The sequence below is a fragment of the Salmo salar genome, chromosome ssa15 (assembly GCF_905237065.1).
Source record: "Salmo salar chromosome ssa15, Ssal_v3.1, whole genome shotgun sequence".
In the NCBI taxonomy this organism is placed as follows: domain Eukaryota; kingdom Metazoa; phylum Chordata; class Actinopteri; order Salmoniformes; family Salmonidae; genus Salmo; species Salmo salar.
In genome coordinates, this window is record NC_059456.1 from 52,218,243 (window position 1) to 52,234,593 (window position 16,351).

Genomic DNA, 16,351 nt, shown 5'->3' on the forward strand with positions numbered 1-16,351 from the left:
TTACATGGACTCACTCTGTGTGAAATAATAGGTGTTGAAATGATTTTTTTTATAACTACCCCTTCCTCTGTCCCCCATAAATACAACATCTGTAAGGTCCATCAGTCAAGTATTGAATTTCAAGCACAGATTCAACTACAAAGACCAGGGAGATTTTCTAAAGCCTCAAAAAGATGGGCAGTGATTGGTAGATGGGTAACAATTACGAATCAGACATTTGAATATATCTTTAAGCATGGTCAAGTTAATAATTATTTGGTGGATTAAACAGTGAGTGTATAAAACATTGGGAACACCTGCTCTTTCCATGACATAGACTGACCAGGTGAATCCAGGTGAAAGCTATGATCCCTTATTGATGTCACCTGTTACATCCACTTCAGTCAGTGTAGATGAAGGGGAGGAGACGGGTTAAATAAAGATTTTTATGCCTTGAGACAATTGAGACATGGATTGTGTATGTGTGCCAATCAGAGGGTGAATGGGCAAGACAAATTATTTAAGTGCCTTTGAACGGGGTATGGTAGTACGTGCCAGGTGCACCGGCATGAGTGTGTCAAGAACTGTAACGCTGCTGTTTTTTTTTATACCCAACAGTTTCCCTTGTGTATCAAGAATGGTCCACCACCCAAAGGACATACAGCCAAATTGACACAACTGTGGGAGCATTAGAGTCAACATGGGCCAGCATAACTGTGGAACCTTTTTGACACCTTGTACTCCATGACCTGGTAAATTGAGGCTGTTCTGTGAGCAAAAGGTGTTTTGCACACTCAGTGTATATTAAACAACACAGGCACATCAAAGCTTCAAGTTGTCCTTCTGAACTGCTCTGCAGGAATTAAACTGTTCAGGGATGTTTCCATGAGGCCATTGGGGATTTTAAAACAGCTACAGAGTTCAATGTCTGTGATGGTAGAAAACTGAGGATGGATCAACGACATTGTAGTGACTCCACAATAATGACCTAAATGACAGAGTGAAAAGAAGAATACAAATATACAGAATACTTGCATATTTTATGCAACAAGGCACTAAAGTAATAATGTGTGTGTGTGTGTGTGTGTGTGTGTGTGTGACTTTGTCACTTCACCTCCTCACCTCCCAGGTTTCAAGGTTACATAGTTCAAGGAAACACCTCCTTCTCTCTCAGCAGTAAACCTAGCAGCTGTTTGACATACATCACTGTATAATCCGGGTCATGAGCACCAATGTAGCAGACTGGTACATGGAAGCTAGGTCATCTTCAAAAGTCAAGACTGCATTAGCCTGAGCTACACAAAGTCTCATGTGATCGGTCAGGCAACTAAGTGTTGTTTGGCAAAGCACACCTGCTATATGAGCTCAATTAACAAGATCAATTAATTACCAGATCAATCACAAGATAGGGGAGGGGGGGGCTGAGAATCTTTTGTGAAGGGGGTTGTAGAATTATTTTTAAAAATCCGTGCTAACACAGGACTAGTAAATTTGAGAATTTTGTTTTTATTCTAAAATATATAATTTTTTATATAATCATTTTTCTATTATTATGATTCTTGCCCTTTCTGCTGTTGTCTTTGGCCAATAATGTTTGTACCATGTTTTGTGCTGCTACCATGTTGTGCTGCTGCCATGTTGTGTTTCTACCATGTTGTTGTCATGTTGTGTTGCTACCATGCTATGTTGTCATGTGTTGCTGCCATGCTATGTTGTTGTCTTAGGTCTCTGTTTATGTAGTGTTGTGGTGTCTCTCTTGTCGTGATGTGTGTTTTGTCCTATATTTTTATTTTATTTTTTATCGCAGCCCCCGTCCCCGCAGGAGGCCTTTTGCCTTGTAAATTAGAATTGTTCTTAACTGACTTGCCTAGTTAAATAAAGGTTAAATAAAATACAATTACAATGAAACATTTCAGGGGGTGCTGTAGCACCCTCAATACCCTTACTTCCTGCTGCTATGTGCATAGGCCTACAAAGAGTGCATACCAAAATAGACCATCATAGCCTATTATTGGAGAATGGAAAGCGCAACATGGAGATGTGTATAGATATTCGACTCTGACACTATTGCATTATTTTAACAGGTTAATTATATTGGCATGAATTATTCTGGGGCTGAAAACAATGGGGTGTTGAACTAATTCTTATACTTATCTATGTTAAGATATGTCGAATTTTGTTTGAATTGAAAACAGCACTGAAATAGAGATCAATTGAAACAGATATCCTGATTCCCCACAATTTAATATGATCTAAATAGAGATTGTTATATAGGCCTACATCTGGCCGGTGTATGTGCATCCAGCTCGTAATGACGCATGCACGGTCAAGGCCGCACTGTCCAAAGCATCAACATATTTCTATTTCACCAATTTACATCTAATCAAAATGTCATGACATCATAATCAATCTCTAAGTGATAATGCCGAGAAGCCGGTGTTTGGATATGTTGGCATGGGTGTTGTTTAGGCCGAGACGAAGTTTAGGCAAACTGTGCCAATATATCCTCCAAACACCGGCATCGAGGGCATTATCCCTTTTATACGATGGGTTACCAACATATTCAAATAATGATTGACATATCTTCATAAAAAATTTTACTTTTATGAATTTATTCATACTATTTCATCCTTCCACAAGATATAGTCCCGACACAAATCTAGGGTTGCTACCCAAGCCGGCTGTTAATTCATTCTATCGGTTCGGTTGCCAGAGACGCGACCCAGTTGTTCAGTCTAAATGTTCCATTGCCATACTGGCTGGCAACGTTCTTGTCCCTTGCTTGCTAGCCAGCCAACTGCTAGTGGGGATCCCTAATAAAATACCAAATAAAAACTATGGCTAACTTACAGTCACGTCAAAAAGTGCAGCCAGAATAACAGCAAAGTAGCTGGATTTGCATTTGTTTAAGCTGTTTTCTAGTGACATTTATTTGGATACATCCATAACAATGAGTGAGCATAAAAATTGTGCTCACTCGTCAGGACACTGTTGTTCAGAGGAGCTAGCCAACAACACAGCTAACACAATCAATCAATGAAATGTATTTATAGAGCCCTTTTTACATCAGCCGATGTCACAAAGTGATATACAGAAACCCAGCCTAAAACCCCAATCAACAAGCAATGAAGATGTAGAACCATGGTGGCAAGGAAAAACTCTCTAGAAAGGCAGGATCCTAGGAAGAAACCTAGAGAGGAACCAGGCTCTGAGGGGTGGCCAGTCCTCTTCTGGCTGTGGCGGGTGGAGACTATAACAGTACATGGCCAAGATGTTCAAATGTTCTTAGATGCCCAGCAGGGTCAAATAATAATAATCACAGTGGTTGTAGAGGGTGCAACAGAGGGTGCAACAGATCAGCACCTCAGGAGTAAATGTCAGTTGGCTTTTCATAGACAAGCATTCAGAGTTCGAGTCAGCAGGTGCGGTAGAGTGAGAGAGTCAAAAACAGCAGGTCCGGGACGGCAAGGAGTCATCAAGCCAGGTAGTCCTGAGGCATGGTCCCAGGGCTCAGGTCATCCAGGAGGGGAGGGAGAGAGAGAGAGAACTAGAGGGCGCATACTTAAATTCACACAGGACACCGGATAAGACAGGAGAATTACACCAGATATAACAGACTGACCCTAACCCCCAACACATAAACTATTGCAGCATAGATACTGGAGGCTGAGACAGGAGGGGTCGGGTGTCACGATCGTCGTAATGGACGGACCAAGGTGCAGCGTGAGTTGAGTTCCACATCTTTTATTTAAAGTGAAACATAAAAATAAAAAAAACAGACAACGAACGTGATAGCCGGGGGGCAACATGCACACACACAAAAACAATATCCCACAAAGCAGGTGGGAACAGGGAACCCTTAAGTATGACCCCCAATTAGAGACAACGAACATCAGCTGCCTTTAATTGGGAACCATACTAAGAGCACCAACATAGAAATGGAAAAACTAGAACACCCCCCTAGTCACACTCTGACCTAAACACCATAGAGAACCATGGGCTCTGTTCAGGGTGTGACATCTGGAGACACAACCCGGACAGGGCCAACCAGGCAGGATATGACCCCACCCACTTTGCCAAAGCACAGCCCCCACACCACTAGAGGAATATCCGCAAACCACCAACTTACTACCCTGAGACAAGGCTGAGTATAGCCCACGAAGATCTCCCCCACGGCACGAACCCAAGGGGGCACCAACCCGGACAGAAAGATCACGTCAGTAACTCAACCCCATCAAGTGACGCGCTCCTCCTATTGACGGCATGGAAGAGCACTAGTAAGCCAATGACTCAGCCCCCGTAATAGGGTCAGAGGCAGAGAATCCCAGTGGAGAGAGGGGATCCGGCCAGGCAGAGACAGCAAGGGCGGTTCATCGCTCCAGTGCCTTTCTGTTCACTTTCGCACCCCTGGGCCAGACTACACTTCAAAATGAAGCTGGATAGAATGCAAACTAGCTGCACTTCGTTTCGTTTTACCTTTTTCAGTTGACATTTCTTTGTATATATCCATAAAAATGATGCCAGTTGCTTCATGATTTTGACTGGCTGAAAAAACGCTGCCTGCCTGTCTGTCTCGTCCCAACTCCCGACACGTTCATTAGTATGGGACAGCTGGAGATTGAATTTGAACATAGAAACAATGTTTCAAATGTCAGAGAGACAGACAGCAAGGTTTATACAAATCTCCACTGTTGAAAGCTAAATGTTAGTCTAAAAGAATGTGAGATAATGTCTAGATGGTTTTTATACTGGAGATCAAGTTTATAAATTGCCTGGCTGGGCTGATGAGACAGTGGATTGCACAGTCAGATGGAACAGAGTAAATAGGCATTTTAACGTAATAGATTTAGCCGGTGGAAACTTGTGAAATAGACACCGGCTGGAATGCGGTTTTAACTAATCAGCATTCAGGATTAGACCCACCTGTTGTTTAACAACCATTGTGATTAGCAATAAAGCATGTTATCCTGCTTTATTCCATTTTACATCGACACGAATCAGCACATTCTTGCCTATTTGGATTAGTTATTTCACCACAATATAAGTGAGTCTGAATCAGTTCATGGAAATAAAAAGGTCAAAGTATTTTTAAATGTAGGCCTATAGGTTTCCTACATTTTTTGGTCCATTTATTTAACATATTTTGTGACTAGACAGGTATGATTGATTAGTTCCTCAGCGCAATAACTGGATTATGGTGTTGTTATGATGGATTGTGGTGTTCTTTCTGGTGCCTCGTGACTGCCGTAGCATCACTCAAGTGTATGCTGTACTTTGATACTATTGAAGAGTAGCTAGCTAGATTCTAATCCAGTGGTTAGTACGGTAGTATGGGGCCCCTTGGGGTAAGACACCCCCCTGCAATTAACACAAAAAACATGAGATGTCACCCCAAAAAATAATAAATTCTACAGTTCCTCTGGCTGCCACCATAAATTTCCTCTGTTTCAAAAAACATTCTGAATTCATTCCATCAAAACAAAAAAGTTGTAGATATAATCCAATGAAGTCAGATTCGTAATTTTCTTTCAATTAAATATACATGTAGGGAAGCCTTAAGACAAAGCCACTTGTTTAGAGAATTGTTTTGTATTGTTTTTGAGTAAAGTAGTAATATGTTAGGTTAGTATCAGTGGAGGCTGCTGAGGGGAGGAAACTCATAATAATGGCTGGAATGGAGTCAATGGAATGGTATCAAACACATCAAACACGTGGTTTCCATGTGTTTGATACCACTCCATTGACTCCATTCTAGCAATTATTATGAGCCGTCCTCCCCTCAGCTGCCTTCACTGGTTAGGCTGTTGGGGGCAGCCTAACCACTGGTTAGGCTGTTGGGATACAATGATGGTTGATCATTTGTTTCTAGCTGTAGGATATGCACTGGCTAGCCCAATTAGCTAACTAGCAACCTCACTAGCAGAAAGTCTGAGGTCAAATAAATGCTAGCCAACTAGTTAGCATAAGCTAACATCTGCTAGCATAGCTAGCTAGCCCCCAATTAGCTAGCTAGAAACCTCACTAGTAGAAAGTCTGAGGTAAAATAAATGATTGCCTTTTTGATCCTTTGCACCCCATTATTTCTATTTCTACTTTGCACTTTCTTCCACTACAAATCTACCATTCCAGTGTTTTACTTGCTATATTGTATTTACTTTGCCACCATGGCCTTTTTTGCCTTTACTTCCCTTATCTCACCTCATTTGCTCACATTGTATATAGACTTATTTTTCTACTGTATTATTGACTGTATGTTTGTTTTACTCCATGTGTAACTCTGTGTTGTTGTATGTGTCGAACTGCTTTGCTTTATCTTGGCCAGGTCGCAATTGTAAACGGGAACTTGTTCTCAACTTGCCTACCTGGTTAAATAAAGGTGAAATAAAAAAATAAATAAAAATTGCCAGTGAGTTAGCATAAGATAATGTTTGCTAGCATAGCTAGCTATCCCCCAGTTAGCAGGATTAGGGTTAGGGGTCTGAGTTAGAATAAGGGTTAGAGTCAGAATAGGGGTTAGGGTTAGGTTAGGGTCAAAATAGGGGTTACGGTTTAGGGTTAGGTTAGTGTACGAATAGGATTAATATTATATATATATATATATATATATATATTATTTATTTTTTTGTTATTGAATGTTTAAAACATACAACATACTTGCAGTGAAGCCGCTCAACAACTACATCACATTAGTCATCTAACAGACTCCCATCCAGAGCGACACACAGAAGCAACCAGGTTCAATGCCTTGCTCAAGGGCACGTCGACAGATCTCCCACAAGGTCAAAAAACAGGGACCTGAACCAACGATCCATCAGCCACCGGCCCAAGCTCCCAACTGCCAGCCCTCCAAGTCCCCCCCCCCCACAGTTCCCCAAGAGCTGCCCCTCAACCATCCGAGAATCCCACCCCATAACCCCCCTCAGAAAAAAAAATACCCATTTTTTAAAATAACTACACCCCCAAGAGACCCCCCAATGCACCAACGACCAACAAAATGAACAGAAGACAAGAAAAGTGAAAGACAACTGAATATGATTAGGTTTAGAATAGGGTTAGGGTTAGATTAGGGGTCAGTTCTCCACGTTCCTAAAATACTTTTCTTGTTTTTCTTTTCAGAAGAGAGTTTACAAGAAAATATCTGATTGGGGTGGCTATGGCGATGAGGTACTTTGTTGTGCCCTGAATGCTATTGAAAGTGTGTGTGTGTGTGTGTGTGTGTGTGTGTGTGTGTGTGTGTGTGTGTGTGTGTGTGTGTGTGTGTGTGTATGTGTGTTTAATCAATATTTAATCAGTTATATTCTAATAAATGTGTTCAAAAATGGTATAAACATTACAAACTATTGAAAACCTTTTGCTCTTGAATTTCATTTTAAAGACTGCTGGGATTTAAAATCTTGCCTCATTCAAATGATGAGTTTAGATGAACTGTACATAATGTGTGTAAGGAAAAGGTCAAAGAAAAAAGAGAATGTATGTGCAAGTGAGGTAAAAATAGGGAAACCCTATGGCACAATCCTCTATTGGGGGTAAATTGACGCCAATAGAGGAGTGGAGGTGGGGTGTTGGCATCTTCTTACCCTGGTAGTTGATCAAAATGCCCCTTTCCTAAAAAAAATTATGTTATTAAACCAAAAAACTGTTAGATGTAGCCATGTATTTTCCTTTATAGTTTGTTACCCCAAGCATGGCCATCATCCACATCCATTGTCAGCAATTAGACGTTACTCTAACTTCACCTGATCTGATCAGTTCTACTAAGAAGCCACAGACGGCGTGGATGGCTAGACACCGCGATGACAACGTGCTGCCTGCCTGCCTGCTACCGACTCTCCCATTTGACCACCTCCTCTGTCCGCTGACCTCAATCAAGCCATTAACTGTCTCAACCTTCAGTCTCTTGACCGTCGACAACTCATGATTAATTATGTTGTTGTTTTAAGTTGCTTGTTTCCTGTTGATGCTGGTTACTGCTTAGCTTTACAGCGCTTGGAGATGTTTTTATGTAATGAATAGCTAGCTTTATATAAGTTAAATACAATATTTATTATTGTTATTATTATTAATAATAGTATTATTATTATTATCCTTTCCCTTGTCTGTAACACCACCTGTCATACCGGATATCATTTCATAACTCAGTTTTATAGGGGTGAGTAATCTATCTCATTGCTCTGAGAAGGAATCAGGTACATAACAGTCGCATTGGGAAAATTGAGAGAGGGGAGGATACTGACCTCAGACGACCGAGGCTTTTTTTGGAGGTGCGCACTGCACATCATTGGTATGCGAGAGCGCCGTCTAGTGTGAAAAGATTGTGTGAACGTAAAACCCCTTGTCTGAAATACACAAAGAAAAAGCGTTCAAGCCTTTTCGTGTCCTTTCAATTCACCTAGGTTCGTGACACAAGTAATCAAAGGGCATAGATACATGTAATGATTGGGCATACATTTAAATTAATCAACAAAAATAATGATTTGCTCTAGACCTATTTAATTCCTATAAGTTTATATTCATTATGTCCCCGATTCAAAAGCATGAACATGGAATATGTATTTCTTCTCAAACTGATCACAACAGTCTAATTTGTTTTAATCACAAAAATGACAGATTCCGTCTTTATCATCGTGTTTGATTTGAAGAGGTGGGTATGTTTTTTTAACCCTAAATGTGTGAGTTTTGATCACATGTATGTCAAGTTTAAATTCACCATAGGCTAATGTTCATTTGACGTCACTTTCTGACCCACAAACGGGTGTTGTTGTAAATCATGCTATTTCTTCATTTGGAGTTCATTTACTGGTAACCACAATGATTCACCCCAAAAGAAGTGCCAGTTATCGACGTGACAGGTTTGAGTCTGCAAAAAAAAAACGAACCCATGGCCGTGATCCCCTCTCTCTCTCTCTCCCTCTCTCTCTCACACACACACACACTCTCTCTATCTCTATGTCTCTCTCCCTTCCTCTATCCATCTCTCTCTCTCTCTCTCAGTTGACGGGAGGTAATCCCCGCCATGTGAGAGGGCGGCACGAGCTGTGGAGGTGGGTTGTTTTTCATTCAAATCCCGCTGCACCTATAAAAAGCACAACTCTGTGAGACAGAGGCTGAAAACAGATGGGGAAAGGTGACTGATACGATTGTCTCTATCTCCCTGCTTACATTGCCGGCCATACATCATCGGCAGGGCGAGATGCAGAAGTCTGCAGGTGTCCTGACGGTGCTGGCCCTGAAACACACAGCTCTATGTCTGGTTCTGCTGCCCCGGTTCCTCCTGGCAGCGCTGATGCTGTGTCTCCTGGACGTCCTGTGCATCAGGAGGAAAGTGCTGCTGAAGATGGAGGGCAGCAGCCCCGAAGACCCGCCTGTCTGCGTCTCCGACTCCAACAAGATGTTCACCCTGGAGTCGCTCAGGGCCGTGTGGTACGGACAGAAATTAGACTTTTTCAAATCGGCGCACATTGGACTTATCGCGCCCAACACCGAGGTTGTGCAGCTGCAGGAGCGGCGCAGGGTCCGGGTCCTAGACTATGTGAAAGGGAGGAGACCTCTCATCCTCAACTTCGGCAGTTGCTCCTGACCACCGTTCATGACGCGCCTGGCTGCGTTTCAGCGCGTCGCGAGCCAGTATGCGGACATCGCCGACTCCCTGCTTGTATATATCGAGGAGGCGCATCCCTCGGACGGCTGGGTGAGCTCCGACGCGCCATACCAGATCCCCAAGCACTGCTGTCTGGAGGACAGACTGAAAGCCGCTCAGCTGATGCACTCGGAGGTTCCCTGCTGCAATGTGGTGGTGGATACTATGGACAACTCGTCCAACGCGGCTTACGGAGCCTATTTTGAAAGACTTTATATCCTGAGGGATGAGCGGGTCGTGTATCAGGGGGGCAGGGGACCGGAGGGCTACCGGATATCAGAGCTGAGGAACTGGCTCGAGCAATACCGGAATGATTTGGAGAATTCCAGCAGAACAGTGGTGGTCCACGTTTAACTTAAAGATAACCATTAGACGCGTGAAGTGTCCACACAGTGAAGAAGTATTCAGATGCTGCTACAAACTCTTGACACACTGCACATATGACTAGGCCTATACATGTTGTTTTGGTTCAGAAGCATTATAGCATTATTACACATATTAGTAATGTTTATTATGATGTAAAACGCACGATAGGCTTAGTTGTTCAGTTTTGCTCGTCTTGACACTAATTATTTGTTTGGTTGTTTGTTTTTGTAAGGAGCTGTCTTTGATTTGAACCTGTGCAAAAGGTTTACTTATTTCAGTTTGACCTTCATTTGATTATGATCACTTTATTTTTATACTATATGGTCTCTACCTTGTGTGTGTGTGCGTGTGCGTGTGCGTGCGTGAGTCTAAATGGCTAATACCTTTTACTCTAGTGTTGTTGTGAAGTTCGGTTTTTAAAGGGTTTTAAACCAGAAAACTGATACTGATGTTATTTGATACTAGAGTACTTGGCGACTAGCAATGTCTTCAACGAACAAATTGCAAAACGTTCTGTAAATTGTTTATATTTTATTGAACAAATATTTGTAATAAATGTTAGAACACATTGATCTTATGATTCCTGAAAGCATTTTACTGGCAAGTAGGTCTAGGCCTATTTGTTCATTATCATACGCTGATGTTACGTCATCCTTATCTTTTCAATGCAAATGTTCCACTTCACGGACATGTTCAGAGAGAGAGAAAGACTAATAGCTCTGATGTGTCTCTGGTTATCATTGATTAGGTGGCAATGATTAAATAGGTGTATATTAATCATTAAATTCCTTTTTAATTCAACCAAGTTCAATTCAAGTGAAAATTGTTGATGTTTTGTGTTTTCATTTATTCATTTTATTTTAGCTTTATTTTACCAGGTTAGTCTCATTGATATTAAAAATCTTGAGAGAGACCTGACTAAAATAGCAGCACACAAAGTTTTAGACCCATCTACAACATAAAACACAGAGCAGTACAGTTTAAAACATTTTGCAGAGGAGCTCTTAGACATGCAATTTTACATCTAACTAATATGTTTGGTCCAGTACTTCTCAAGTGAAAAAATTTGCATGTAAACGAGTTGTCTATTGTTGAATGACAACAAACATTTAATTGAAGAATCCCTACTGTTGACCAATGACCATCGAAGGGGCAAAGACTTTGTGTGCACGACCACCCGAAAAAACCCTTGCCGAAGACCAAAACATCACAAAATGTCTTCATAATATATGCACAAACTGTTCCAAACTGTTTCGGATGGGAAGCATGAGGCTGCCAACAAGGCACAAATTATTTGGGGAGGTGTGATGCATCTAGGGGTCAAAACATTGACAGCCCTCGACTTCATTGTCCCTAGCTTTAAACCAATTTAAGGAGGCGAGCTCCTGCAATTTAATGTCTCTTAATAGCTAATTCAAAGAGGAAGGGCAATCGAATGCTTTTTTGCCCAGCTCTGTACGGTGATTTTGTGACAAATTGTTCATCATATCTAGTTCATGTCCCGAATTCAAGTGAAATTGATCCTTGGCACCACCTCATTGGTATCCAGATTGTGAACACCAAGTATACACAGCTACAGTATATTGATTTGATGAAGTAAACCATTGTGTAGTATTATATGTCATGTTGATGGATGATTGGGAATCCCCTATAATGGAAGACACTTAATGCTGTGTTTTTGTTTAGCCCCAAGGTGATCTCTTTCTCTCTCTCTCTCTCACACACACACACACACACACACACACACACACACACACACACACACACACACACACACACACACACACACACACACACACACACACACACACACACACACACACACACACACACACACACACACACACACACACACACGGATCAGCGACGCGATTAAGATCCAAGTGGCCTGCGCCATCCTTGATTTAATGTTATCAACTCTGATAGTAGCCACTTAATCTCTATCTGTATTAGCTCTCTCTCTCTGTGTATGTGTTGCTGTGATGCAAAGTCCCTATTCAATACAGACCATAGTAAGGCCTCGGGCTAGATTAATCAACTACAGGCTTAGGAGGCTTTTCATATATATATATATATACACATATATACACATATATATTTATACACATACATACATACATATATATACACATACATACATATATATACACATATATATATATACACATACATACATATATATATACATACATATATTTATATATATATATATATATATATATATATATATATATATATATATATATTTATACACATACATACATATATATACACATATATATTTATACACATATATATATACACATACATACATATATATATATACACATACATACATATATATATATACATACATATATATATACATACATATATATATGTATGTATGTATGTATGTATGTATGTATGTATGTATGTATGTATGTATGTATGTATACAACACACACACACACACACACACACACACACACACACACACACACACACACACACACACACACACACACACGTGTGCTCCTTCATCTCCATAATCACCTGTACAACACACTCCATCTCCACACCATTCACACAGTGTTTATATTCACCTAATGTTCTTTGTATGTATACCTTATTTGACCTGAACCTTGACCCCCATGGCCAGACCTCATCTTATACTCCTGGGGCTTGTTAACCCTTTCAAAAGGAGAATCTGCTTGACCCATGCAGTTGTAACAACAGAGCTGCGCTTTGTGTTGCCGTGAAGACATCTCAACCAATCAAAGAGAGACGTACCAACAGTAACTGTCATTAAGGAATTCAGAAGAACAGTGGGCTTCTTGGCCCTGGATCTGCCAATACAGACAGAACCAGAAATGACAAAACCAGGAACAGCAATACCAGGAACAACAATACCAGGAACAGACAAAAGGAAATGAAATGAATGTCACGATGTGCGCAACTGGTTGAGGGTAAGTCAGGTGCAGGAGAGCAGAGATGGGTGATAACAGGCACACTTTATTCATGCCCAAGGAAAACAGTGATAACGCCCAAAGTACACAAACGGTCCAATAAACAAAACACACGGGTCAAACACATACCCGGCGCAAACCAGCGTGAAGCGAACCACACGTAACAAACAATTCCACACACAGACATGGGGGGAACAGAGGGTAACATACATTTAGCCAGATGAGGGAATGTGAACCAGGTATGCGGAAAACCAAGACAAAACAAATGGAAAATGAAAGGTGGAGCGGCGATGGCTAGAAGACCGGTGACATTCACCACCAAACGCCACCCGAACAATGAAAGGGACTGACTTCGGCGGAAGTCGTGACCATGAAAGGATAGAGTGTCCACCCACTCTGCCAGGAATAGGTGAAAACTTGCTTTCCTTATGTTATAAAATGCATTTTATCTGCTAGGATAATGAGGAAGCATTGTAAACACTACCCTATAACTACCAGCTATACTGATGAGGTAACGTTTTATTTAATTTAAAACAGGTATTTCCAAACTGGGGTACGCGCAATGCTGTTGGGGGTACGCCAAATAAAAATTTGATTCACATTTTTAAAAACAGTACATTGATATTTTCCAACGGGGCTATACATTTGGGTGAGTTTTTTTTCCTTGCCTGAGTAGCCTTGTTTCACTGCCAAAAATGAAATTAAACCATTTAGTTTAAGGAAGCCTAGTCAAATAATTAACATCCAATCACATTAACCGTTACTCTCTCGCAGGAACCCTTCACTCTTGCGCAGACATTTAGAAACTAAACATGACAATTTGAAAAATAAGCCACAGGAGTTTTTTGAGCGAGAATAAAGACGACTTTTGAGTATTAAGACATGTATAAAAGCAACAGATACCATAAATAAGAAGGGGCTAGAAGCGTCTTATATGGGGAGCTACTGGGTGTCTAGGATAGGCAAGCCCCATACTATTGTGGGGGACTTAATTCTTCCTGCTGCTGCAGATATGGCTGGGACAATGCTGGGGGAAAAGACCAAAATAACTATACAGACAATGTCTTCATCAAACAACATTGTTTCACGACGCGTCAGTGACATGGCAGAAGATGTTTTGAAACAATTACTGCTTCGCATACTGTAAAAATAATGCCAGTACGAACTCGAACCCAGGCGCAGAGAAACACAGCAAGCAGGGGGAAGGGTAAATCCAGAACTTTTACTTGGAGTCTTAACCTGTTAGGGCTAGGGGGATAAAAAAATGTACCCGATTTAATCTGGTTACTAATCCTACCCAGTAACTAGAATATGCATATACTTATTATATATGGATAGAAAACACCCTAAAGTTTCTAAAACTGTTTGAATGGTGTCTGTGAGTATAACAGAACTCATTTGGCAGGCAAAACCCTGAGACAGATTCTGACAGGAAGTGGATACCTGATGTGTTGTATTACCTTTAAACCTATGCCATTGAAAAACACAGGGGCTGAGGAATATTTTGGCACTTCCTATTGCTTCCACTAGATGTCACCAGCCTTTACAAAGTGTTTTGAGTCTTCTGGAGGGAGATCTGACCGAACAAGAGCCATGGAACGATGATGGCCCATTAGACACCTGGCGCGCTAGGTCATGCTGGGTACCCTCGTTCCAATACGTTTTAAAAGATTTTGCATTCGTCCGCCTTGAATTTTATTCATGTTCTGGTTAAAAAAGGCCCTAATGATTTATGCTATACAACGTTTGACATGTTTGAACGAACGTAAATATATTTTTTCCCCTCGTTCATGAAGTGAAGTCCGGCGGGCTTAGATCATGTGCTAACAAGACGGAGATTTTTGGACATAAATTATGAGCTTTTTTGAACAAAACTACATTTGTTATGGACCTGTGATACCTGGAAGTGACATCTGATGAAGAGAATCAAAGGTAATGGATTATTTACATAGTATTTTCGATTTTAGATCTCCCCAACATGGCGGCTAGTCTGTATCGCAACGCGTATTTTTCTGGGCGCAGTGCTCAGATTATTGCAAAGTGTGATTTCCCAGTAAGGTTATTTTTAAATCTGGCAAGTTGATTGCGTTCAAGAGATGTAAATCTATAATTCTTTAAATGACAATATAATATTTTACCAATGTTTTCTAATTTTAATTATTTAATTTGTGGTGCTGACTTGAATGCCGGTTATTGGAGGGAAACGATTTCCTGAACATCAACGCCACAGTAAAACGCTGTTTTTGGATATAAATATGAACTTGATAGAACTAAAAATGCATGCATTGTCTAACATAATGTCCTAGGAGTGTCATCTGTTGGAGATTGTAAAAGGTTAGTGCATAATTTTAGCTGATTTTATGGTTTTGGTGACGCCTGTCTTTGAATTGGCACAACATTACACACAACTCTTGTAAATGTACTGTCCTAACATACTCTAAATTTATGCTTTCGCCGTAAAACCTTTTTGAAATCGGAAAACATGGTTAGATTAAGGAGATGTTTATCTTTCAAAGGGTGTAAAATAGTTGTATGTTTGAAAAATTTGAATTTTGACATTTATTTGGATTCAAATTTGCCGCTCTTGAAATGCACCTGCTGTTGATGGAGTGCACCACGGGTGGGACGCTTGCGTCCCACCTAGCCCATAGAGGTTAACAGAAACAAGGCAACCACACAAGAGCATACTAATACAACATGAGACCTAAGCAAAGATACAGGCCAACTGAGGAACCTAAATAACAAGGCAACCAGGTGAACAGAGAAGGTAATAAAACCCAGGTGAATCCAATAAATAATAATCAGGGTAACCTGGAAACTAGAAAACAGGGTAAGGGTGCCCTCCAGCAGTAACCTAAGGAAACAACAATCAAATAACACAGAAACTGCAACACATATAAGCCAGTGAATTATATGCGTTCTGGCTCGGAATGTCCCGAGCCAGTACCCAGGATTGCTCCTCAGGACCGTAACCTCCCCAGTATACAAGATACTGAGTCCCACGCCAGAACTGGTGACTGGAGAGGATGCGTCGTACAGTGTAGGCTGGCTGTCCCGCTGTCATGCGAAGCGCAGGTGGAGGTCGAGTGGCCGGAACCAGAGGACTGAACACCACAGACTTGAGTCTGGAGATGTGGAAGGTGAGATAAACCTTCATGGACCTGGGAAGATGAAGAAGATAGGCCACTGGATTAATGCGCCGTAGAACCTTGAATGGCCCAACGTACTGGGGTGCCAACTTCCTTGATTCCACGTGCAGAAGCAGATCCCTAGTAGACAACCAGATCATCTGGCCTCGATGCAGGAGAGGACTCGAACGGCAATGATGTTTGGCTTGTTGTTGAACTCGAGCTGAGGACCTCAGGAGCGCTGACCAAGCCCTCTTCCAGGTTCGGCGGCAACGAGAGATGAGACATTGAGC

At 41.2% G+C, this 16,351-nt stretch overlaps 1 pseudogene across 1 annotated transcript; it reads left to right on the forward strand.

The window, feature by feature from the left end:
• Positions 1-8,976: 8,976 nt before the first annotated feature.
• Positions 8,977-10,550, forward strand: LOC106571601 (thyroxine 5-deiodinase-like; annotated as a pseudogene). The gene has a single exon (XR_001320949.2). The product of XR_001320949.2 is annotated as a thyroxine 5-deiodinase-like (transcript).
• Positions 10,551-16,351: the final 5,801 nt, after the last annotated feature.